Source organism: Prionailurus bengalensis, chromosome D1 (genome assembly GCF_016509475.1).
Source record: "Prionailurus bengalensis isolate Pbe53 chromosome D1, Fcat_Pben_1.1_paternal_pri, whole genome shotgun sequence".
Lineage (NCBI taxonomy): Eukaryota > Metazoa > Chordata > Mammalia > Carnivora > Felidae > Prionailurus > Prionailurus bengalensis.
In genome coordinates this window covers 45,094,070-45,120,757 of record NC_057346.1, presented here as the reverse complement: position 1 = coordinate 45,120,757, position 26,688 = coordinate 45,094,070, and positions in this window count along the sequence as shown.

Genomic DNA, 26,688 nt, shown 5'->3' with positions numbered 1-26,688 from the left:
ATAACCCAGAAAACCCGCCGGAAGACTAGCAGAATGGACTCTCCAGAGCCAAGTATAGACAAGAGGCCCACAGAAGAGGGTAGGAAGGGTGGAGAGGCAGTATGTGCTACATGGACTGGTGGGAGGGAGCCTTGCAAAAGTGGAGGGGCTGGACTCTGTGAGTTCTGACAGCCATCGGGACTTAACATCTGGAATGTTAAAAATCAACAGCTTTGCTCTCGGAGAACTGGGAGGGCGAGAGGATGCCAGGAGGGCGTTGTTGATTCCCGGAAGACAGAGCTCAGCTCAGCGAGGAACAAAGGCGCTGGCAAGCGCCATCTCCCTCTCCCATCCCCCAGCCGAAATCCCAAAGGGAACAAGTTCCTGACACCGAACTTGCTTGAACCTCGCAAAAACCCCAATGCTGTGCTTCTGTGGATCCATCCCTCCCAGGGATCTGCTCCTTCCAGGTGCAGCAGGGCCCCTACCACAGGAGACCACCAAAGACAAAGAGAGCTAAGCCTGCCCCTCCCTCCTCTGTGTACCTTGCGAATCCACCCTGGCCAATACTCCCTTGGCCAGATCCCATCAAAGCAGCACCACAAGCCTGGCAGTGTGCAAGGAGCCCAGACAGGGGCCACACCACTCCACAGTGAGTCCTGTCCCTGGGAGAGGGGAAAATAAGGTACACACCAGTCTGACTGTGGCCCCAGCAGTGGGCTGGGAGCAGACATTGGGTCTCATTGTGGCCCTGCCCATCAACACAAGTTACTCCAGACAGCACAGGAGAAGTGCCTTACAGTTTGGAGCTACCACAGAGACTACCCAAAATGATGAAATGGAAGAATTCTCCTCAAAATAAACTCCAGGAAGTAGTGACAGCTAAAAAATGGATCAAAACTGATTTAAGCAATATAACAGAACAAGAATTTAGAATAATAGTTATAAAAGTAATCTCTGGGCTTGAAAAAAGCATAGAGGACAGCAGAGAATCTACTGCTACAGAGATCAAGGGACTAAAAAAATAGTCATGAGGAATTAAAGAATGCTATAAATGAGGTGCAAAATAAAATGAAGGCAGCCATAGCATGTATTGAAGAGGCAGAGGAGAGAATAGGTGAATTCGAAGATAAAATTATGGAAAAAGAGGAAGCTGAGAAAAAGAGAGATAAAAAAAAATCCAGGAGTATGAGGGAAGAATTAGAGAACTAAGTGATGCAATCAAACAGAACAATATCCATATCATAGGAATTCCAGAATAAGAGAGAGAAAAAGGGGCTGAAAGTGTACTTTAACAAATCATAGGTGAGAACTTCCCCAATCTGGGGAAGGAAACAGGCATTGAAATCCAAGAAGTACAGAGAACTCCCATCAGATGTAACTTGAATCGATCTTCTGCATGACATATAATAGTGAAACTGGCAAAATACAAGGATAAAGAGAGAATTCTGAAAGCAGCTAGGGATAAACAGGCCATAACATACCAAAGGAGACACATCAGGGTAGTAGCAGACCTATCTACTAAAACTTGGCAGGCCAGAAAGGAATGGCAGGAAAACTTCAATGTGATGAACGGAAAAAATATACAGCCAAGAATCCTTTACCCAGAAAGTCTGTCCTTCAGAATAGAAGGAGAGATAAAGGTTTTCCCAAACAAACAAAACTGAAGGAATTCATCACCACTAAACCAGCCCTGCAAGAAATCCTAAGGGGGACTCTGTGAGTGAATCCTTGCAAGGACCACAAGGACATCACTACAAGCATGAAACCTACAGATAATACAATGACTCTAAACCCATATCTTTCAATAATAACACTGAATGTAAATGGACTAAATGCTCCAACCAAAAGACATAGGGAATGAGAATGGATTAAAAAACAAGAACCCATCTATTTGCTGTCTACAAGAGACTCATTTTAGACCTGAGGACACCTTCAGATTGAAAGTGAGGGGAAGGAGAACTATCTATCATGCTACTGGACGTCAAAAGAAAGCTGGAGTAGCCATACTTATATCAGATACACTAGACTTTAAATTAAAGGCTGTAACAAGAGATGAAGAAGGGCATTATATAATAATTATAGGGTCTATCCATCAGGAAGAGCTACAATTATAAATGTCTATGCACTTAATAAAGAGGCCCCTAAATATATAAAACAATTTTTTTAAAATTTTTAACGTTTATTTATTTTTGAGACAGAGACAGAGCATGAATGGGAGAGGGTGGAGAGAGAGGGAGACAGAGAATCTGAAACAGGCTCCAGGCTCTGAACTGTCAGCACAGAGCCCAACACGGGGCTCAAACCCACAGACCACGAGATCATGACCTGAGCCAAAGTCGGATGCTTAACTGACTGAGCCACCCACCCAGGCACCCCTATATAAAACAATTAATCACAAACATAAGCAACCTTATTGATAAGAATGTGGTAATTGCAGGGGACTTTAACAGCCCACTTACAACAATGGATAGATCATCTAGACACAGGATCAATAGAGAAACAAGGGCCCTGAATGATACATTGGATCAGATGGACTTGACAGATCTATTTAGAACTCTGCATCCCAAAGCAACAGAATGTACTTTCTTCTTGAGTGCACATGGAAGATTCTCCAAGATAGATCACATACTGGCTCACAAACAGCCCTTAATAAGTAAAAATAATTGAGATGCATGCACACTTTCAGACCACAATGCTATAAAACTTGAAATCAACAACAGGAAAAAGTGTAGAAAACCTCCAAAAGCATGGAGGTTAAAGAACACCCTACTAAAGAATGAATCGGTCAATGAGGCAATTAGAGAAGAAATTAAAAATATATGGAAACAAATGAACATGAAAATACAACAATCCAAATGCTTTGGGATGCAGTGAAGGCAGTCCTGAGAGGAAATATATTGCAATCCAGGCCTATCTCAAGAAACAAGAAGAATCCCAAATACAAAATCTAACAGCACACCTAAAGAAAATAGAAGCAGAAAAGCAAAGACATCCCAAACCCAGCAGAAGAGAAATAATAAAGATCAGAGCAGAAATAAACAATATAGAATCTAAAAAACTGTAGAGCAGATCAATGAAACCAAGAGTTGGTTTTTTGAAACATAAACAAATTGATAAACCGTTAGCCAGGCTTCTCAAAGAGAAAAGGCAGAAGACCCAAAATGATAAAATCATGAATGAAAATGGAATTATTACAACCAATCGTTCAGAAATACAAGCAATTATCAGGTAACACTATGAAAAGTTATATGCCAAGAAACTGGACAACCGGGAAGAAATGGACAAATTCCTCAATACCCACCCACTTCCAAAACTCAAACAGGAAGAAATAGAAAGCTTGAACAGACCCACAACCAACGAAGAAATTGAATCAGTTATCAAAATTTCCCAAAAAATAAGAGTCCAGGACCAGATGGCTTCTCTGGGGAATTCTACCAGACATTTAAAGCAGAGATAATACCTATCCTTCTCAAGCTATTCCAAAAAATAGAAAGGGAAGGAAAACTTCCAGACTCATTCTATGAAGCCAGCATTACTTTAATTCCCAAACCAGACGGAGACCCAGTAAAAAAAGAGAACTACAGGCCAATATCCCTGATGAATATGGATGCAAAAATTCTCAACAAGATATTAGCAAGTCGAATTCAACAGCATATGAAAAGAATTATTCACCATGATCGAGTGGGATTCACTCCTGGCCTGCATGGCTGGTTCAACATTTGCAAATCAATCAATGTGATACATCACATCAATAAAAGAAAAGATAAAAACCATATGATCCTGTCAATAGATACAGAAAAAGCATTTGACAAAATTCAGCATCCTTTCTTAATAAAAACCCTTGAGAAAGTTGCAATAGAAGGAACATACTTAAACACCATAAAAGCCATTTATGAAAATCCCACAACTAATATCATCCTCAATGGGGAAAAACTCAGAGTTTTCCCCCTGAGATCAAGAACACGACAGGGATGTCCACTCTCACCACTTTTGTTTAACATAGTGTTGGAAGTTCTAGCATCAGCAATCAGACAACAAAAGGAAATCAAAGGCATCAAAATTGGCAAAGATGAAGTCAAACTTTCACTTTTTGTAGATGACATGATACTATGCATGGAAAACCTGATAGGCTCCACCAAAAGTCTGCTAGAACTGATACATGAATTCAGCAAAGTCACAGGATACAAAAACAATGTATAGAAATCAGTTGCATTCTTATACACTAACAATGAAGCAACAGAAAGACAAACAAAGAAACTGACCCCATTGACAATGGCACCAAGAATCATAAAATACCTAGGAATAAACCTAACCAAAGATGTAAACGGTCTGGATGCTGAAAACTATAGAAAGCTTATGAAGGAAATTGAAGAAGACACAAAGAAATGGAAAAACATTCCATGCTCATAGATTGGAAGAATAAATATTATTAAAATATCAACACTATCCAAAGCAATCTACACATTCAATGCAATCCCAATCAAAATTGCACCAGCATTCTTCTCGAAGCTAGAACAAGCAATCCTAAAATTTGTATGGAACCACAAGAGACCCCAAATAGCCAAAGTAATTTTGAAAAAGACCAAAGCGGGAGGCACCACAATCCCAGACTTTAGCCTCTACTACAAAGCTGTAATCATCAAGACAGCATGGTATTGGCACAAAAAGAGACACATAGGCCAATGGAATAGAGGCTCCAGAATTAGACCCACAAAAGTATGGCCAACTAATCTTTGACAAAGCAGGAAAGAATATCCAATGGAAAAAAGACAGTGTATCAAATGGTGCTGGGAGAACTGGACAGCAACATGCAGAAGAAGGAAACAAGACCACTTTCTTACACCATTCACAAAAATAAACTCAAAATGGATGAAGGACCTGAATGTGAGACAGCAAACTATCAAAACCCTAGAGGAGTTTCACCTCTCTAACCTCAGCCGCAGCAATTTCTTACTTGAGACATCTCCAAACGCAAGGGAATCAAAAGCAAAAATGAACTATTGGGACCTCATGAAGATAAAAAGCTTCTGCACAGCAAAGGAAACAATCAACAAAACTAAAAGGCAACCAACGGAATGGGAAAAGATATTTGCAAATGACATATCAGACAAAGGGCTAGTGTCCAAAATCTATAAACAACTCACCAAACTCCACATCTGAAAAACAAATAATCCAGTGAAGAAATGGGCAGAAGACATGAATAGACACTTCTCTAAACAAGACATCTAGATGGCCAACAGGCACATGAAAATATGCTCAACATCACTCCTCATCAGGGAAATACAAATCAAAACCACACTGAGATATCACCTCACACCAGAGTGGCTAAAATGAACAAATCAGGAGACTATAGATGCTGGAGAGGATGTGGAGAAACGGGAACCCTCTTGCAGTGTTGGTGGGAATGCAAATAGGTGCAGCCACTCTGGAAAACAGTGTGGAAGTTCCTCAAAAAATTAAAAATAGATCTCCCCTATGACCCAGCAATAGCACTGCTAGGAATTTACCCAAGTGACACAGAAGTGCTGATGCACAGGGGCACTTGTACGCCAATGTTTATAGCAGCACTTTCAACAATAGCCAAATTATAGAAAAAGCCTAAATGTCCAGCAACAGATGAATGGATAAAGAAGTTGTGGTTTATACATACAATGGAATTCTATGTGGCAATGAGAAAGAATGAAATCTGGCTATTTGTAGCAACGTGGATGGAACTGGAGATTGTTATGCTAAGTGAAATAAGTCATACAGAGAAAGACAGACACCATATGTTTTCACTCATATGTGGATCCTGAGTACTTAACAGAAGACCATGGGGAGGGGAAGGGGGAAAAATAGTTACAGAGAGAGAAGGAGGCAAACCATAAGAGACTCTTAAAAACTGAGAATAAACTGATGGTTGGTGGGAGGGTGGGAGGGAGGGGAGGGTGGGTAATGGGTATTGAGGACGGTACCTGTTGGGATGAGCACTGGGTGTTGTATGAAAACCAATATGACAATAAATTTCATGTTAAAAAATAAAAGAAACAAATTACATAAAAATGTATAAAATATTTTGAACTGATATGATTAAAATACAACATATCAAAATGTGTAGGGTACAGCTAAACATAGTAAGTGGAAATTTTAATACTCATATATTAGGAAAGAATAAAGATCTACAATCAGTGTAAAACTCCATCTGAAGAAACTAGAAAAGCAAAACAAAGTCAATAAAAGAAAGTTAGTAAAGAGCATGAATAAATTATATTAAAAAGAGATAGGGGCGCCTGGGTGACTCAGTCGGTTAAGCATCTGACTTCAGCTCAGGTCATGAACTCGCGGTCCATGGGTTCAAGCCCTGCGTCGGGCTCTGTGCTGACAAGCTCAGAGCCTGGAGCCTGTTTCAGATTCTGTGTCTCCCTCTGTCTCTGACCCTCCCCTGTTCATGTTCTCTCTCTCTCTGTCTCAAAAATAAATAAACGTTAAAAAAATTTTAAAAAAATTAAAAGAGATAAATAACAAACTAATAATATGAGCAATGAATACTTATTGTAGGATTTGTCACCACAGACTCTACACATTAAAAGAAAAGAGAACTTTGGGATACAAATGTGATAAATTACATGAAATGGACATATTTCATGAAAGATAAAACATAATAATTGACACGAAAGGAAACCAAAAAGCTGAATGATAGTCTTAATGTCAAGCAAAGAAATTGAATTTGTTACCCAAAAGTGGAACTCCAGACTTAGGGTTTTCACTGTGAGATTGGCAGTCTTCTTGGAATACACTTCCTCTGGGGACATCACTGCATATTTCCTGTAGGAGGTTAGGAGGGAAGGGTGGTGGGAGTATGGAGCCAGTATATAGGGGGCTGTAGCAGGACAAGGCTCATGTAGAGGATGCTTGAATTCTTGGCTAGAAAAAAAATCCTCTCTCTAGTTACACTATCAATTTAACCTGGGCCACAAATCAAGGCAGAGAAATGGAAACTCAAAGGAGGGAAAGACCAGTCCCTTCACTGAGAAGCAATAAATAATAAATGTCAGTGTCCTGAAGCAAACTTACGTACATTACTTTCCCTAAAGAATACAATGTAGGGCAGAATAAAAGAGCTAAGAGAAAAAGAAGCATTGAGATCCTTAACCAAAGGCCAACAATCTCTAATAAATGAGTCTCTAAACATCAAGGAACACAATTAAGTCTAAGAGATCTTTATTCTATTATAATCATTTCCTAACTTAATTTTTCCACTTTTTTAAAACAGGAAAGGGTAACCAGTGAACCCTCAATTTCCTATACCTAGTTGTGCTTTTAATCTAAATTTGATCCATCACCTTCCTATCCCAACCCTAGTTTGTAGCTTTACCATCTAGGGGAATAGATCACCTTCTATTTAGCATGTTCATAGAAACAGGGGTAAAGAAGGTACCAAAGGACAGCCAGCATCTAGTTTCCCCTCCCAGAGGTTTTTTTGCTACTCAATTAGGTGTATCCTTAATGTTAGTGTGTAGTCTTTGACCTCTCTCCCAATCTCTCCTGGTCTGGTGATTTATAATAACAGAAAAAACAAGTTGTTTCTCCTAAAAATGTTGGAAGTTAGTATTCCTTCTGATAATAAGAAAGGAATGGCAATTAAAATTACTTTATTAAGTAAGCCTAATTAATTGACTATCTCAGCATCATCCTTTTTATAATTTATGGTTTTACTTTTATTTATATTTTATCATCTTATGTATCTCCCATTCAAAATCTCAAACATATGTTCACATTCCTCTGTTTTCCACAACAAGATCTAGCCAACAAAGACTTAAAATAATAAACACCAAATTTAAAAATGCTTTTCTTTCACATGCTAATGAATGTTCAATAAACACTAACATTTTGTGCTCACACAGCTTTGAAGTTTCTTATCTCTCCAGGCTACCAGGAAAAACAGTAAAGCTAACCAAGGCACCAACCCATCAGGTCCACACCTGAGACTGAAAAAGCTTTAGATGGTTTTGAAACAGATTATCAGAAAATCATTGCATACCTTAGGAAGAAAAGGAGTTATTAGTTTATTGCATAGGAACAAGCAATTTTACCATTAATTTAATCTTTGATTCACATAGTCAAGCATTGAGTCCAACATTAATATTGCTGTATTTGTAAGTCAGGTCCTCTTTTATGCTGATAAAAATGGTATCTCTAGACCACTGGTGAGAAGGTATTTTTTACTGTGGGCTCAGGAATAAGTTCCAGTTTCTCACACCAGGGCTTACTCAAATCCCAGCAATACTTTGTATTCCTCACAACAAATCAAAGGGACCTAATATCATGACTTTCACCACCACAGAGTATTAATTTCAAATCAGGGAGTTCATACATTGGTGCAAAATTTTGTGCACCACGGAAACTGCTGTAGCAAAAGAGACACACCACCCCATTAATCCAGTTCAAATGTCTAGGGTTTTGTACCCCAGTTTTCCCAGGACAGCCTCAATTTATGCCTCTTTTCTTGGTATAATTATTAATAGCAATCCTCCCTCATACTACCACTTTTAAACAGCCCTTCGTTTGGGTTGTAAGTTATAAGGTCCCTTAATGGTATCAGTGTAATGCCTCAGAAGGGTTTCAGCACCAGCCATGAACCCTTTGCCTCCCTACAACAATATGGATTTTCATGTTGAAACCAGAGAGCTCACCTCTTACTTATTATGAATATTGTTTGGAAGGCTTTGTTGTCCTTTTCTGCCAGCTGGCTAGAGTGCTTAATAACTTTAGTCTTCAAAGAGACATAACCTCCATCCTGCCATCTTTCCTTCTAGAAACTTACCTGAAAAACTAGGTCAAATAAATGAGAAATAAGTAAGGATCCTGGAACTTCATCTTCAAATAGGATTTAAAGGCTAGAATCTCCCAGAGCCAAAAAAGGATCCTGTTCCCCCACCCCCACAAGCCCAACAGTGTGTGGGTATTCACTTTGCTTTCTATAACAATAGGATCCTTATGATGACCTTTTAAAATAGTAACATTCTGAGGCATCTGGGTTGTTCAGTCAGTTAAACATCCAACTCTTGATTCCAATTCAGGTCATGATCTCACAATTCATGAGAATGACCCCCCCCCCCCCCCCCCGCTGTGCTGACAGCATGGAACCTACTTGGAATTCTCTCTCTCCTGTATCTCTGCCCCTCCCCTGACTCATGCTCCTGCTCTTGCTCCAGCTCTCAGCTCTAGGCTCTCTCTCTCTCTCTCTCTCTCCCTCTCCCTCTCCCTCTCCCTTTCCCTCTCCCTCCCTCAAAATAAATAAACATTTTAAAAACCAGTAACATTTTGGTCACACGTAGCTTGGTCATGCCACCATTATCAACAGAAATAGCAAGCATCTTTAATGGCTATTCTCTTTAAAAGAAAAAAAAAAGTTCTGCTCCACTGTGAACTTCCTTTTAAGTTCACATATCTTCTCTCTCTTTCTCTCACACACATGCACACACACATCCTACATTAACATCTTTCAAAGTTAGCAAAGTAACTCGCTCAACCAATTTAATTTTGTCTGCAAAAGTACCAAGTCATCATAAAATAAACCACAACTAAAGTACCAAAGTACTGATTCAGCAAAATATTATCAATTCTGCTGCAGCCTCTTTCCCCAGGAATATCATCCTATAGTAGTTGATTTTTCCTAGAAATGGAGTCTCTTTTCTTGCCTCTCCCTTTAACACACAACATATGTACATTTCATAAATTTAGAGGTTCCAAATCCCTCACTGAATCCCCATAACTCTGTTGCTTTTAACTATACTTCCCTTCTTCCACATATAATCCTTCTAAAGAAGCATCTGTGGGGGGTGGGTGCGGGGGTGATGGAGTCTTCCTCTTTGTGGTGGGTCAAAGTCTCAATTTTGCAGTCCTTGGGTTGCTAGTCAAAATATTTTAGGCATCGCATATATTTTCTTAATCTTTTCTCCCAACTCCCAAAATTTGGCACCAAAAACTGATTGAAGAATTAAATTCTGATGATCCAACACAGTACCAACACACACACAACAGTAGACACACAAATAATGCCTGCATCCTACCATCAAAGTGTTAAAAGTACTTCTTTGTGTTTAATCTTAAGAATTTTAACTTAATGCTTCACTGATTTCCAAAACACATATTACCTGCATCTTGGAGCATCAGAGGGCTTGTCCTTTTCATTGAGCTGTGTAGAAATTCATTGCTATTGTTAAAATTCAAATACACCCATTAAAACCAATGTAGCTTTGAGGGTCTGCATTTCATGGTTGGGAGAATAGCTCCAGATCTGGAGGTAAAAGAGCAGGATGCACTTAGACCTTAATGCAGTATGAATTTCCAGCCTTTTCTCTGGAAAAAATACAGTCTCACAGAAATTTCCTATACCTCCAATTGAAAATGATAGTAAGATAACTTATGAGACTGAATTTAGTATCTGTTAACCTGAGGGCACCTATTTGTTGCCCATCTTCCTTCCCCAACACCCCACAACTAAACTGTAAACCCTTTGAATGTAGAGGCTGTGTTTTGCTGACTTCAGCATCTAGCATGACATGCATTTATTTCAAGGCACAGTAGGTGTTAATGAAAATGAACTGATTTTGACATCATAGAAGCTATACTATTTTATTTTTATTATTTTTAAAATATTTAATTTTGAGAGACAGAATGTAAGTGGGGGAGGGGCAGAAAGAGAGGGGGACAGAGGATCCTAAGTGGGCTCTACACTGACAGCAGCGTGCCCCATGCAGGGCTCGGATTCACGAATGGTGAGACCATGACCTGAGCCAAAAGCAGACACTCAACTGACTGAGCTACCCTGGTGCCCCAAAGCTACACCATTTTAAATGAAAGTGAATTACAAGTTATTTTTTCCACAATTTACAGAGCCTTTACTACCTACAAATAGTGTTTAGAATGGCTTTCATAGCTAAATGAGTTGATGATTAGAGGTTAACTTTTTGTTATTGTTTGTTTGCTTGGTCTGAATTATCTGGGTCATTTGCTTACCTCACTCTTTCACAGTTATTACCTACATATGAAGACAAGTTAAACCTAATGGCGTTGAAACACCAAGTAAGAAAAACTGCTCCTACATAGCTGGAAAGGGAGGTAGTTTCCATTTTCTAAATTAAAAAAAAATATGTGAGGTAAAAGTCATATCTTAATCCCAAGATTAACTTTGCCATTTGTAGCTCTCTGCAGAGCCTGGATCCTTCTGCAAACTCACCTTTTGCACAGACCCTTGGTCCTTCTGGGGAACCTACCACCTGGGTGGTCAACTGACCTCGGAAATTCACTGACATCTGCTCCTAATCATTTTACTTTTGTTTTTTCCTTTTTACAGATGTTGGAAACAACAATATCAAAGCAAATTTGCTGCTGAAAAGAAATGCTGTTTGAAAAGATCCTGAGCAAAATATTTTTAAGAAAATGATGTTTGTTTCTGGGTCCTAATGTATCTTTCTTTTTAAAAATTTAATTTTAATTTCAGTGTAATTAACATAGAGTGTTGTGTTAGTTTCAGATGTACAACATAGTGATTTGATAATTCTATACATTACTCAGTACTCATCAAGTTAAGTGTGTTCTTAATCCATTTCACCCATTCCCCCAGTGACCTATCCTCTGGTAGCCATCTATTTGTTCTATATAATGAAGAGTTAGGTTTCTCGTTTGTCTCTTTTTTCCTTTGTTCATTTCATTGTTTTGTTTCTTAATTTCTACATATGACAGAAATCATATGGTATTTGACTGTCTCTGACTGACTTTGCTTAGCATAATACTCTATGGATCCACCCATGATGTTGCAAATGGCGAGATTTTGTTCTGTTTTATGGCTCAGTAATATTCCATTATATATATATATATATACACACACACTATATAATAAATATAATAAATATAATATATAATATAATATATACATATACACACTGTGTATATATATATGTGTGTATATATATATATATACATTTACACCACCTCTTCCTTACTGATTCATCTATCAATGGACACTTGGGCTTATTTCACAATTTGGTTATTGTAAATAATACTACAATAAACATAGAGGTACATATATCTTTCAAACTAGTCTTTTTGCATTCTTTGAGTAAATACCAAGTAGTGGAATTGCTGGATCATACAGTAATCCTACTTTCAATTTTTGAGGAACATCCATACTGTTTTCCACAGTGGTTGCAACAGTTTGTATTCTCACCAACAGTGTACAAGGGTTGCTTTTACTCCACATCCTCAATAACACCTGTTGTTTCCTTGTTGTTGATTTTAACCAGTCTAACAAATGTGAGGTGATGTTTCATTCTGACTTTGATTTGTATTTCCCTGATTAGTGATGTTGAGCACCTTTTCATGTGTCTGTTGACCATCTGTATATCTTTTTTGGAGAAATATCTGTCCATGTCTTTGGCTGATTTTTAACTGGATTATTTGTTTGGGGGTGGGGGGTTGAGCTGTGTATGTTCTTTATATATTTTGCATACTAACCCTTTATCAGATATGTTATTTGTAAATATTTTCTCCCATTCAATAGGTTGTCTTGTAGTTTTGTTGATTTTTTTTTCCTTTGCTGTGCAGAAGCTTTTTATTTTGATATAGTCCTACTAATTTATTTTTGCTTTTGTTTTCCTGGTCTCAAGAGACATATCTAGAAAAATGCTGCTATGGGCAATGTCAGAGAAATTACTGCCTGTGATTTTTATGGTTTCAGGTCTCATATTTAGATCTTTAATCTATTTTGAGTTTATTTTTGTATATGGTAAAATAAGGTGGTTCAGTTTCATTCTTTTGCATGTTGCTGTCCAGTTTTCCCAACACCATTTGTTAAAAAGACTTTTTCCTGTTGCATAATCTTGCCTCCTTTGTTGAAGATTAATTGACCATATAATAGTGGGTTTATTTCTTGGCTCTCTTTTCTGTTCTATTGATCTATATGTCAAAATCACTGATTTGAAGAGATTCATGCACCGTGATGTTTAGAGCAGCATTATCAACAATAGCTGAATTATGCAAAGAGCCCAAATGTCCATCAGCTGATGAATGTATAAAAAAGGTGTGTGTGTGTGTGTGTGTGTGTGTGAGTATACAGTGGAATGTTACTCAGCCATAAAAAAGAATGAAATCTTGCCATTTACAATGACATGGATGGAGATAGAGAGTATTATGTTAAGCTAAGTAAGTCAGTGAGAAAAAGACAAATACCATATAATTTCACTCATATGTGGAATTTAACAAACAAAACAGATGAACATAGGGGAGAAAAAAGAGAGGAAAACCAAGAAACAAACTCTTAACTATAGAGAACGAACTGAGAGTTACTAGAGGTGAGGTGAGTAGGTAGATGGGTTAAATAGGTGATGTGTATTAAAGAGGGTACTTGTGATGAGGACTGGGTGTTGTGTGTAAGTGATGAAGCACTAAATTCTACACTTGAAACTAATATTACACTGTTAACTAATTGGAATTTAAGTAAAAACTTGTAAATAATGTGTCGATTTTTGTACCAGTGCCATACTGTTTTGATTACTACAGCCTTGTAGTATATCTTGAAATCTGAGATTGTGATACCTCCAGTTTTTTCTTCTCTTCTTTTTCAAGACTGCTTTGGCTATTTGAGGTATCCTGTGGTTCCATACAAAATTGATTTTTATTTTTAATATGTATGTATTTTTGAGAAAGAGAGAGAGAGAGAGCGAGCGAGAGAGCCTGAGTAGGGGAGGGGCAAAGAGAGAGGAAGAATCAAAATCTGAGGCAGGCTCCAGGCTCCCATGCTGTCAGCACAGAGCCTGATGTGGGGATCCAAATCACAAACCACAAGATTACGACCTGAGTGGAAATCAGACATTTAACCAACTGAGCCACCCAGGCACCCCTAGATTTTAGAATTATTTGTTCTGGTTTTGTGAAAATGTTATTGGCATTTTGGTATGGATTACATTAAATCTGTAGATTGCTTTGGATACTATGGAAATTTTACCAGTATTTGTTTTTCCAATCCATGAGAATGGAATATCTTTCCATTTGTTTGTGTCGTCCTCAGTTTCTTTCATTAATGTTTTATAGTTTTCATGGTACAGGTCTTAAGTTTATTCCTAGGTATTTTATTCTTTTTGGTGCAATTGTAAATGTAGTTTGTAATTAATTCTCTTTCTGATTTTTCATTATTAATACAAAGAAATGCAACAGATTTCTGTATTGACTCTGTATCCTATGATTTGTATCCTGAATTTGTTTATCAGTTCTAGTAGCTTTTTGGTGGAGTCTTTAGTGTTGTCTACATATACGATCACGTCATCTGCAAATAGTGAAAGTTTTGTTTCTTCTTTACCAATTTGGATGCCATTTATTTCTTTCGCTTGTGTAATTGGTGTGGCTAGGACTTTCAGTACTAAGTTGAATAAAAGTGGTAAGAGTGGACATCCTTGTCTTATTTGTGATCTTAGGGGGAAAGCTCTGAGTTTTTTCACCATTGAGTAAGATGCTTGCTGTGGATTTGTTGTATCTGACCTTTACTATGTTGAGGTGTTTCCTCTAAAACTACTTTGTTGAGGATTTTTATCATGAATGGATATTGTACTTTGTCAAAAGCCTTTTTTATATCTACTGAAATGATAATGTGGTTTTTATTCTTTCTCTTGTTGATGTAATGTATCATATTGATTGATTTGTGAATATTGAGCCACTTTTACATCCTGAGAATAAGTCCCACATGATCATGGTGAGTGATTTTTTTAATGTACTATTGGATTTGATTTACTATTTTGTTGAGGATTTTTGCATCTATGTACATCAGAGATATTGGTCTGTAGTTCTCTTCTTTTGTAGTGTCTTTATTTGGTTTTGGTATCAGAGTAATGGCAGCCTCATAGAATAATTGTGGAAGCTTTCCTTCCTTTTCTATTTTCTGGAATAATTTGAGAAGAATAGGTATTAACTCTTTTTTAAATGTTTGGTTAATGTGTCTTTCTTAAAATTTATCCTAAAGATTCTGAATTGAGATATGACATGGTTCAATGACGGGCAAGAGATTGTAATTCTAATAGAAAGTTTCAGTGTAAAAATAAGGTCTTCTTTCTCCATCTCTGCATTAAGTATCTTTTATATTTTTTTTCCACAGGGCTAAAATCAAATGATGCTGAAAAGAGGATGGTTTGCATATTCAATAAATAACACTGAGGGTTAGGCAGAGTAGTATATAATATAGTACAGCACACACTCTTGTTTTTCTCCTCTCCCCTTCTGTTGGTTTGCAAAATAGCCCCTGTACATGGAAGTCAAGGAGAGACTGGAAAAAAAAAAAAAAGAGGCAGACTATTCCAGATTGGTAGGAAGAAGTTTTAACAAGCAAGAGAACTTACATACAAGGCTTGTCTCAGGCAGTAGCAAGACAAGTACATATCTGCATCTGCTCACCAGAATCTGATTAGTTTATACAGAGACCTTAACAGGATTCAGTGGCATGTACCATCTATATGGTCTCAATCTCTCTCAAGTTGGGTCCCTAAAATGGCTCCAGTTGTGGAAACAGTGGGTGTACATTCCAAGGACAGGGCAGGGAGGGAGGACTCTCTGATAGCCCAGATTTAGCTTGAAGGTCAACTGGTGGTCATGTCCTCCTGATGATCTCCTCTAATACCTTCTCTTGTTCTCCTTTTATTGCCTTTTTTTCAAATCCCCCCTGGATCTCTCAATGATGCTTCTTCCATTAAACACTATCCTTTATCTAAAGTCTTGACATTACCCAAGATCCAGATCTTGGTGCTACACATTTACCTGAAGTTGACTGTTTAAGATATATTTCACAACAAAATGGAATGCTTCCTAACGAACAAAAACACTTTTAATAATTGTGAGGCAAATTTTAAAGTCTGCCTATTAAAATGAAATTATTAAAATTAACAGGTAATAGTTGTGATATCACAGGTGGAGTAGAACACACATTTGGATTAAAAGAAAGGGAATGGTCAGCTATATTTGGGAAGATTTGTGTAGGTTGCACAAAAGATATGACATTTCATTTAAGGCAGAAGTGGTAACATGGGCCAAAGCGTGAAAGCATAAAATGAATGCTGTGGTCTGGGAACCAAAAATTTGATCGGAGCAGATATTTGTGTTATAGGAGTAATAGAAGATGGAGCTGCCAAAAATTTGAATCTTTAATTCAGAAAAGTCTTGGATGGGACTGAAGTGCTTGTATATTATTTTTCTATGGCTGCTAAAACAAATCAGAAAGTTAGCGTCTTAAAACAATACAACTTTATTATCTTACAATTCTGTAGGCCAGAAGTATCACATGATCTTCACTAGCTTAAAACCGAGGTGTTAGCAGAGCTGCTGCATTCCTTTCTGGAGGCCCTAGGAAAGGATCCAATTCTGATCATGTAGGTTGTAGGCAGAATTGATGACACCCCTCCACCCCTTTCCCCCTTTGTTTCTTACTGGCTGCCAGGTGAGGGCCTCTTCAGTTTCTAGAGGCTGCTCAAGCCTATGTTCTCTCACTCCATCTTCAAAGCCACCAATAGCGGATGGAGTCCTTTTCACATGGCATTTCTCTCCACATCAAAGAAAGATTCTCTGCTTTTAATGGCTCATGGGTTAGATAGGGCCCACCTAGATGGTCCAGGACAATCTCTCCATCTCAAGGTCCTGAACCATGATCACATCTGCAAAGTCTCTTTTGCCCTGTAGGGTAATGTATTCACAGGTTCTAGGGATTAGCATGTGGACATCATTGGGGGACTATTCTGCCAACCACAGCTGGTAAATGAAGAATTTCAGTTGGTTCTATACAACTTGACTGAAAATGTGGTATCTGGATAATATTCAAGCCTAATTTGTCCTCTGAACACATAGAAGAGTGTTGGCTGTGAGGATCTAGGAAATGGAAGAATCTACTTTCTTTTGCTTTAATTTCTTTTCTTATCTCTCCTTTCTATGGAATAAACTTAACGTGATAGTGAATGGGGAAATGATTCATTCTCAGCATGTAAAGTTGCTATTTAAATATGAATTTTGAGAAAATTGAGTATCTAATAGGAAGCCATTTCTCTTCCCTTGGTCTTTTGACTCCCCCCCCCCCCCGCCATGGATAACATCCACAAGTAAAGCCATAAGTGAAGTATTTTATTCCTAGCAGCAAAATTTTATAGTTGGACCTCTGTTTACAAAAATACATTTTATGCCATAGAAGTACCACAATTTATTTTAAAAATAATTGAATTAAAAATAAAACATCTTGTTTACAAACATTCCTTAATTTTATTTTTAAAAAAGGTTAATACAGAGAGTTATAGTGCTATTTTTTTCTGTGGGCATTTTATGTGTTTGTTCGATTTGCTGAGATTCCTTAAAAATGGAAACCAATTTCTCAATAAATTTCATATAAAAAATATATAAGCTTATTGAAATTTGGGGTAGTAATTCCCTCTATTTTTCCTCAGAAAATATTTCTGTTAGTAAGCAGAGAAAATCTGTGTTGTTCCATTGTTCTAAAGATTCAGATTTCATCAAAATTAATCTTTTCTAAAATTTTTCGTTATTTATTCAATGTATATGAATGTTTCCATAAAGTCTTTGGGTGAAATATCCAGGGAAAGGCAGTTTCCTTGGTGATCTTCTTTTTTTCAATAATCTCTTGCTCTTCTATTTTAACAATACCCTGTAGACTTCTACTGGCTCACTGAGGTTATAAATCCACTCAGAAAAGTGGCAATGTCAGCATCATGCAGTTATTAACAAGTCATAATTTTTTTCTGTCATGACAATGGAGGCATTATGTACTGTAAACCATGGTTTCAATTTTATCTATTCAAGTTATTAAAGTTAATGTGGAAAATTAAGAAGGTAAAGTGGAAGTTTTAAAATATGAATTCATAAATAATGGTTTATACCTATTTGCAAAGATATCAGAGAAGAAAAATTACATAAAAAGTTTTATAAAATAAACACCTAACCTATGAAATAAAAATAGAAACGAAGGTGTTAGCATTTAGTCTTTTCCTACATAGAAAATACCTTCTACATTCCAGTTGTAATAGATATTTAGATATTTATTTATTTTTTACATTTATCTTTTAAGTAAACATGAATAATTCTTATAGTTCTACTAGTGAATTAGTATAGCCTCAGCATATTTGCTCAGCAGATCTATCTTTATATATTTCTATGATTTTTATATGTTTTGTACAGGGAAATATGCAATTGGTAGTAAAACACTCAGACCTTTCCAACACTTAAGTGTTCCTTAAGTTTTTTAAACTAATGGTTTTCTAAAAGTCAACATAATTTTATAAAACACCATGATGCACTTAAATACAAACTTAAAACAATTAAAAACATACATTGTGATATATAAGAGATCATCTGTGGCAGAGAAAGTGCTATAAATTTACAAAATTTACTTCATTTCTTCCTGGTTAAACAGGAAGATTGCATATCCTAACCATTAGCAGTAAATTTAGCATGATAAACTTCATTCTTGCCAACAGAATTTAGTGGAAGTGATGTGTTCCATGACTGACACATAAGACCATCTAGATGATTCTTCACATACTCTTCTCCTGTCCTACTGAAATGTTATTTTAAAGATGGAATTTACATGACATGGAAAGATTCTGTGTTCCTGAATGACTGCATGGAGTACAGCTATTACCTATTTACATTGGACTATGATATGAGCAAAAGGTAAACCTTTATTATTTTAAAACCATTAAGATTTCAAGGTTATTTTTTCAGCAACTAGGCATAATTATCATAATATCTTATATAGACTTTAGTATCTGAAAATAATAACAAATACTAAAAGTTTTAGATAAATTTATTATTGAAAGAAACTTTACATCACACCTGGGAATAATTGAAATAATTCAAATTTATCATTAGAATGCCTTGTTCCCATCAGAGTATAACTTGTGAATAACTGCTTCTAAATAATATGGGGATTGAATTATGTCATGAAATCATTATCAGGGTTTATCGTACTTAAGTAAGTTACAAGTTATATTTCAGTCTAGTAGGTAAATATTTCATTTGACAAAGAAAGGATATGATCTACTTTTAGATGAATAAGAGCCAAGAATAGCTAAACACTTACGAAGAATAAGAGAAGGAAATAAAATTTTCCCTATAAGATATATAAATTTCTATGAAGCTATATTAATCAAGAAAATATAATAATGCTATAGGAATAAATGTATTAATGTTATAGAATAGAGTCCATACAGATGCATGTGTATATATATATATATATATATATATATATATACCCTGACATATGAATAAGGTTTCATGTCAGATCAGTGAGGAAAAGTATAACTATTGAATGACTGGAAATTAAATTAATTGCTAAATCTATATGAAAAAAGATATTAGTTCCCTGCTCCACGTCATTTATAAAAATAAAAATACTAGATCAGAGGTTGGCAAACAATGGTCTATTGGTCAAATCCAAGCTACTGTCTGTTCTTATAAATAAAGTTTTATTGGAACACAGTCACACACATTAATTTATGCCTATAACTTCTTACATGTTACAACATCAAAGTTGAAAGCTTATGAAAGAAATTGAAGAGGACACAAAAAATGGAAAAACATTCCATGCTCCTGGATAGGAAGAATAAATATTGTTAAAATGTCGACACTACCCAAAGCAATCTACACATTCAATGCAATCCCTATCAAAATAACACCAGCATTCTTCACAGAGCTAGAACAAATAATTCTAAAATTTTTATGGAACCAGAAAAGACCCCAAATAGCCAAAGCAAACTTGAAAAAGAAAACCAAAGCAGGAGGCATCACAACCCCAGACTTAAAGCTGTACTGCAAAGCTGTAATCATCAAGACACTATGGTACTGGCACAAGAACAGACACTCAGATCAATGGAACAGAACAGAGAACACAGAAATAGGCTCACAAACGTATGGCCAGCTAACCTTTGACAAAGCAGGAAAGAATATACAATGGAATAAAGACAGTCTCTTCAGCAAGTGGTACTGGGAAAACTGGACAGCGACATGCAGAAGAACAAATCTGGACCACTTTCTTACACCATACACAAAAATAAATTCAAAATGGATTGAATACCTCATTGTAAGACAAGAAGCCATCAAAACCCTTGAGGAGAAAGCAGGCAGAAATATCTTTGATCTTGCCTGCAGCAACTTCTTACTCAACACGTCTCTGGAGGCAAGGGAAACAAAAGCAAAATGAACTACTGGGACCTCATCAGAATAAAAACTTCTGCACAACAAAGGAAACAATCAACAAAACTAAAAGGCAACTGACAGAATGGGAGAAGATATTTGCAAATGACATATCAGATAAAGGGTTAGTATCCAAAATCTGTAAATAACTTATCAAACTCAACACCCAAAAAACAAAGAATCCAGTGAAGAAATGGGCAAAAGACATGAATAGACACTTCTCCAAAGAAGACATCCGGACGGCCAACCGACCCATGAAAAAATGCTCAATGTCACTCATCACCAGGGAAATAGAAATCAAAGCCACAATGAGATACCACCTTATACCTGTCAGAATGCCTAACATGAACAACTCAGGCAACAACAGATATTGGCAAGGATGCGGAGAAAGAGGATCTCTTTTGCATTGTTGGTGGGAATGCAAGCTGGTGCAGCCACTTCGGAAAACAGTATGGAGGTTCCTCAAAAAACTAAATAGAACTACCCTACAACCCAGCAACTGCACCACTAGGCATTTATCCAAGGGATACAGGTGTGTTGTTTTGAAGGGACACATGCACCCCCATGTTTATAGCAGTACTATCAACAATTGCCAAAGAATGAAAAGATCCCAAATGTCCATCGATGGATGAATGGATAAAGAAGGTGTGGTATATATATACAATGGAGTATTATTCGGCAATCAAAAAGAATGAAATCTTGCCATTTGCAACTACATGGATGGAACTGGAGGGTATTAGGCTAAGTGAAATTAGTCAGAGAAAGACAAAAATCATATGACTTCACTCATATGAGGACTTTAAGAGACAAAACAGATGAACATAAGGGAAGGGAAACAAAAATAATATAAAAACAGGGAGGGGGACAAAAGAGAAGAGACTCATAAATATGGAGAACAAACTGAGGGTTACAGGAGGAGTTGTGGGAGGGGGTATGTCTAAATGGGTAAGGGGCATTAAGGAATCTACTCCTGAAATCATTGTTGCACCATATGCTAACTAATTTGGATGTAAATTTAAAAAAAATAAATATAAGTAAATAAACAAACAAACAAATAAATAAAAGAAATCATTTGGGTTTAAAAACCAAAAGTATTGACTATCTACCTCTTTGCAGAAAATATTCTGATCCCTGTCTGGGATGGATTAATAAATATAATAAACTTTAAAACCCTTAGTATATTGTATAATTAAATACCTCTTAGATCAATTTTGGAGAAATATTTTTAAGCAAAATAACAAGATTATTCAATATAAAAGTAAAAATATATAATTGTGTCTGTATGAAAATACACAACTATGATTCATAAACACCTCAAAAAACAAGGATAGACAAATTGTAAATGGAGGCAGGGGCGCCTGGGTGGCACAGTCATTTAAGCGTCTGACTTCAGCCAGGTCACGATCTCGCGGTCCGTGAGTTCAGGCCCCGCGTCGGGCTCTGGGCTGATGGTTCGGAGCCTGGAGCCTGTTTCCGATTCTGTGTCTCCCTCTCTCTCTGCCCCTCCCCCGTTCATGCTCTGTCTCTCTCTGTCCCAAAAATAAATAAACGTTGAAAAAAAAATTTTTTTTTTAATTGTAAATGGAGGCATTAGCAATATATACCACCAATAAAGGCTTAATATCAATGATTCATAAAGGAAATGTAAATACATTTTTAATAAGAAATATCACAAGAATTCCAAAAACATGAACAGACATTTCACAGGTGAAGCAATGAATAAAGTAAACATAGAAAGATATGTTTAATATGTTATTATTTAGGTAAATGCCAATCAAAACTATATTGAAATATATTTTATACCTGCTTGTGAAAAATTAAAAAACTGTAACATTTCCAAGTGTTAGAGAAGGTTTGGAGACACAGAACATAGACTCATAGATTCACATGCTAGTAAGAACAGAGAATAGTGCAACTACATTGTAAAAATATGTGGCATTATCTCCTAATTTTGAATATTTATATAACCTACTTATTCTTGGCTATATATCCAAGAGATAACTTTATACTTATCAATATTACCCTTAGGCTAGGCAAGAAGGGGTGCTTGCCCTGGGCCCTTACCTCAAAGAACTCTATGCTTTAGAGGGACTTTCTCAAAATTTTCTAAGTTTCCCTCTAATGAGTAGGACCAGACTCATCCCAAATGCCATCCAGGTGGGTGACCCTGATACAAGACTAGAACTTATGGACCTTGGTTACCTTTTTTCCCCTTTGGGGAACTCTCTGACTCTTTATGGCGGAGTTGATCAAATGTTCTGAGGAGCCCCAGACTCATGCCTATGATGTCCTCCTAGGACTCAATGGCAGCATCCTGGCTCCAGGAGGATAGTCTGACAAATGGATTGCTCTTATAGGCCAGAAAGGTAATTCATTCATGGGATCACATAAGATTAGGCAGCCAGAAGTTTTCTGGAATGCTTATTTGGAGTGATTCAAATTATTTTTAGACAGAGGTCTCACGAAAAAAATTCTCCAAGGCCCTGCAAATCCTAAGGGTGTTTCTTAAACCATTATATTAAAAGGAGCAAATTAAAATAAAAATTTTAATTCTAGAGTACATATAGAATTTATAAATCACGTGTAGTATTTACAAAGAAAGCAAAAGAATGAAGCGTTTGTCAGGAAACAAGGTAGGAGGAAGTGGAAGAGAGGAAGTTGGCAGCATAATAGGAGGATCCTAGGTTCACTTCCTCTAAGGAAAACAACAAGGTAACTATCAATCCTCCTAAATATACCAGAAATCAACCTGAAGACTGACAGAACAAACTCCACAAATAAAGGGAAAGAAAAGGCCAAAGAAAGTAGGAACTATGGAGACATAGTTTAGGGTAGAAGTGGATTACAGGTCCTGTGGAGTAGAGAGAATCCTGGTTTCAGAGAAGGGCAAGGGAGAGAGGAGCACATAGGAAAATGCACAAGAAGAATGCTTCCCCAAAGTGTTTGGCTTAGAAAACAAGAGACGTTGAATTTTGTGAATTCTTGAAACCAGCAAGTCTTAGCGCCTGAAGTTTTAAAGGTCAGCAGGCTTGGCTGAGATAGAGCCCAGAGGGAACTGTACTGTTCCTGGAGAGAAGGCAGGAAACGACTGGGGGAAGACAGCATGGAAACAATGTTCTGAGTACTGCCTGGGGCACAGAGTGGGAAGATTTTTCGCTCTTCTGGGAATGTGTTCTTAAGAAGCAGTGTTCATGGAGATGCCTCTCTGGGAACAAAACAGCTGGAGAGTGCCATTTCCCTACCCTACCTCTCAACATAAACAGGAGCGACCTGTGGGAAGCAGTACAGAACCAACACTGGCTGCCTAACTTGCATATACCAGGTCTCAACACCCTGCACTCTGGTGGGACTGCCATTCTCAGTCAAGCTTGCCTCAGTACCAGTGTGGTAGTCCCCTACCCCAGAAGACCAGCACAAACTCCTTCTAATACCATGTCTCCTGACCAGAGTTCTGCAGGGCCTCAGTTCTGGTGGAGGTGGTGACAGGCCTCATTTCACAAGCAGATGAGAAATCCACCTGGTTAAAACTGGTCACATGCAGGCCAGGGACCCAGCACTGCCCAAACAGGAAAGGAGAGCCTCTGCTGACAACTGGCTGAAGGATAGAGCAGCCAAAACACAATATCAGAGTATGTATAGCACACACCAGAGAAAATCCCTGAAGCACCAGGATCTGGGCACTACATGACCTCTTCTTCATAAGGCCATTACTTTCATAAGCAGGAGACATCAATGGTTTTCCTAACACAGAGAAGAAGGCAGAGATGTAGATGAAATGCTGAGATGGAGGATTCTATCCCAGATTAAAGAATAAGATAAGGCCACAACCAGGGATCTAAGCAAAACAGATATAACTAACATGCCTGATGGAGAATTTAAAGTAACAAACCTAAGAATACTCACTGGACTGGGATGCCTTCTTGGCTCAGTCAGTTAAGTGTCTGACTTCAGCTTATGTCATGATCTTATGGTCTGTGGGTTTGAGCCCCAGATCAGGCTCTGTGCTGACAGCTCAGAGCCTGGAGCCTGCTTCAGATTCTGTGTGTCCCTCTCTCTCTTCCACTCTCCCACTCACGTCCTGTCTCACTCTCTCTCAAATATAAATAAACATTAAAATTTTTTAATGAAAATGAATAATATTCGCTGGACTTGAGAAAATAAGACATCAGTAAGTCCCATAAAGCAGAGATTACAGAGTTAAAGAATCAATTAGAGATGACGAATACAATAAATGATTGGAAACACGTTTGATGCACTGGACAGCAGGATGGAAGAAACAGGAACAAATTAGTGACTTAGGAGACAAAAATAATGGAAAGTAATGAAGTTGAACAGAAGAGAGAAAGAATTATGGAACACGAGAATAGACTTACAGAACTCATTGACACCAAAACATAATAATATTCCTGTTATAGGAGTCCAAGAAGACATTAAAAAAGGGAACAGAAAATTTATTTGAAGAAATAATAGAAAATTTATTTGAACAAATAACAGCTGAAAACCTCCCTAATCTGGAGAAGGAAACAGACATCCAGATCCATAAGACACAGAGAACTCCCATCAAAATCAACAAAAGCAGGCCAACACCAAGAAATATTGTAGTTTAATTTGCAAAATATAGTGATATGAAACAGCAACAACAACAACAACAACAACAAAAACTAAAAAAGCAGCAAGACAAAATAAATCCTTAGCTTGCAAAGGAAAATCCATAAAGGTACCTAGAGGTTTCTCAACAGAAACTTGGCAAGCCAGAAGGGAGTGGCATGATATATTCAACATGCAGAATGGGAACAATCTGCATCCAGAAAAACTCTATCAAGCAAGGCTGGATACCATTCAGAATAAAAGAGATAAAAAACAGTTTCCCACACAAACAAAAACTGAAGGAGTTCATGACCACTAAACTAGCCCTGCAAGAAATAATAAAGGGGACCCTTTGGGTGTGAAGGAGAGAACAAAAGTGACAAAGAAAGGAACACAGATAAATCTCCAGAAACAATGACAAAACAAGTAAAAAATGTCAATAAAGACATATGTATCAATTACTCTGAAAGTAAGTGGATTAAATGTTCCAATCAAAAGGCATGAGGTATCAGAATGGATTTAAAAAAAAAGAAGCAAGACTCATCTGTATGCTGCTTACAAGAAATTCATTTTATAACTAAAGACATCTGCAGACTGAAAGTGAGGGGATAGAAAAACAAATATCATGAAAATAGATGTCAAAAGAAAGTGAGAGTAGCAATACTTATATTAGACAACTAGACTTTAAAATAAAGATTGTAAAAATAGACAAAGAAGGGGACTGTATAATCATAAGGGGAACAACCGAACAAGATAAAGATAAAACATTTGTAATATATATATATTTATAAAATATATTAAACAAATAATAACAAACATAAAGGAATTAATTTATTATAATACAATTTAATAGGGGACTTTAACACCCCATTTACATCAATGGATGATCACCTAGCAGAAAAATCAGCAAAGGAACAATGAATGACACAATGGACCAGATGCACTTAACAGATATATTCAGAACATGCCATCCCCAAGCAGCAGAGAACACATTCTTTCCAGTGCACACGGGACATTCTCCAGATTAGATCACATATTAGGTCACAAAACAGACATCAACAAATACAAAGAGTTTGAAGTCATACCATGAATCCTTTCAGATCACAATGCTATGAAACTAGAAGTCAATCACAAGAAAAAATTTGGGAAGACCACAAATACATGGAGGTTATGCTACATGCTATTAAACGATGAAGGGTGAACCAGGAAATCACAGAAGAAATTTAAAAATACATGGAAACAAATGAAAATGAAAACACAATTAATGGCTCCAAATCTTTTGGCTGCAGCAAAAGCAATTCTAAGAGGGAAGTTTATAACAATACAGGTTACCTCAAGAAGCAAGAAAAAATGCCAAATAAACAACCTAACCTTATACCTAAAGGAGCTAGGAAAAGAAGAACAACCAAAACCCAAAACCAGTAGGAGGAAGGAAATAATAAATGTTAGAGAAGAAATAAATGAAATAGAAACTAAAATAATAATATAAGAGATCAAATAAACCACGAGCTGGCTCTTTGTAAAGACCAACAAAATTAATAAACCTTTAGCAAGACTCATGACAAATGAAAAAAAAGGAGAGAAAGGACTCAAACAAAATCAGAAATGAAAGAGAAAAAATAACAAAAGCACAGAAATACAAAAGATTATATGGGAATATTATGAAAATTATATGCCAACAAATTGGACAACCTAGCAGAAATGGATAAATTCCTAGAACATATAACCTCCAAAACTGAATCAGGAAGAAATACAATATTTGAAAAATTACCAGCAATGAAATTGAATCAGTAATCAAAAAACTCTCAAGAAACAAAAGTCCAAGACCAGATGGCTTCACAGGTGAATTCTACCAAATATTTAAAGAAGAGTTAATACCTATTCTCAAATTATTCCCCAAAAAAA